Here is a 1693-nt window from a genome sequence, read left to right on the forward strand (position 1 = left end):
ATCCGTGACACTCATCATCATTCTCACTTATGAACAAGGTGACTGACAACCACTTCTGTTCTACAAGCAAACAAGGCTCTAGTGTTTATCTCTTGGATTCCTGATACACGATGCATGGTTGATCGCCTGACAACCGAGTGCTCGCCTGACAAACGAGCCAGCCATTCCGTGAGATCAGAGTCTTCGTGGTATAGGCGAGAACTGATGGCGGCATTCAAGAGAATCCGGAAGGTCTAACCTTGTCTGTGGTATTCTGAGTAGGATTCAATGATTGAATGACTGTGACGTGCTTCAAACTCTTAGCAGGCGGGGCATTAGTGACAGACGCAAATGAATCACTGGATTCTATTCCGGCCTGACCGAGAACTGACAGCTGATTAGCCATATGCTGTGACAGAGCATAGGAACATTTTCACTGAGAGGATGGGAGGTAGCCACTGACAACGGTGAAACCCTTGCATAAGCTTGCCATGGAAAGGAGTAAGAAGGATTGGATGAAGACAGTAGGAAAGCAGAGAGACGGAAGGGAAGGCATCTTCATACGCTTATCTGAAGTTCCTACCAATGAATTACATAAGTACCTCTATCCTTATCTTTATGCTTTATTCGTATATCACTATACTCATTTGAGTCTGCCTGACTAAGATTTACAAGGTGACCATAGCTTGCTTCATACCAACAATCTCCGTGGGATCGACCCTTACTCGCGTAAGGTTTATTACTTGGACGACCCAGTGCACTTGCTGGTTAGTTGTGCAAAGTTGTGTTTATGCCATGGTATTGAGCACCAAGTTTTTGGGGCCATTACTAGGGATTATTTGAGTTGTAAAAAGTAGTGATCACAATTTCGCACACCAAGTTTTTGGCGCCGTTGCCGGGGATTGTTTTGTGTATGGACAACTGACGGTTCATCTTGTTGCTTAGATTAGGTATTTTTCTTCAGAGTTCTTAAGGAGGAATTCTAGTGTTTCATGATGATCTGTTGAAGTCTGGCTGGCTGAGAAGCCATGTCTAATCTTATTGGACCGAGGTTTCAACTGATCATCACAAGAGCTTGTTGATCTCTATCAATCTTGCTATTGGAGCAATGATCTGCTAAGGCTTGGCTGGCCATTGGCCATGTCTAATTCCTGGACCGGAGTCTTAGACTAGCATTGCAATGATTCCTGGAATCCGAATTAAGAATTCTGAAACTTTTATTTTCTATTTCCATATAATTTTCGAAAAAGCACAAAAAAATTTCAAAATCATAAAAAACAAGATTTTATGTTTCTTGTTTAAGTCTAGTGTCTAATTTTAAGTTTGGTGTCTTGCATGTATTGTTTATTTGATCTTGGTTCTATTTTCAAGTCAATAGTACAGGGAACTGAAGATTCAGAACATGCAGCAGAGGAATTACACAGAAAAAGCTGGGCGTTCAAAACGCCCAGTGAAGAAGGACAGACTGGCGTTTAAACGCCAGCCAGGGTGCCTGGTTGGGCGTTTAACGCCCCAAAAGGTAGCATTTTGGGCGTTAAACGCCAGAATGGATACCATTCTGGGCGTTTAACGCCAGGATGGCACAAGGGGGAGGATTTTGTTTTCAAATCAATTTTTTTTCAAGTTTTCAAAGTTTTTCAAAATCAAATCTTTTTCAAATCATATCTTTTCAATCAAATGTTTTCAAAATCAATTTCTTTCCTTTTTCAAAGAT

This window comes from Arachis stenosperma, chromosome 9, assembly GCF_014773155.1.
Source record: "Arachis stenosperma cultivar V10309 chromosome 9, arast.V10309.gnm1.PFL2, whole genome shotgun sequence".
NCBI lineage: Eukaryota > Viridiplantae > Streptophyta > Magnoliopsida > Fabales > Fabaceae > Arachis > Arachis stenosperma.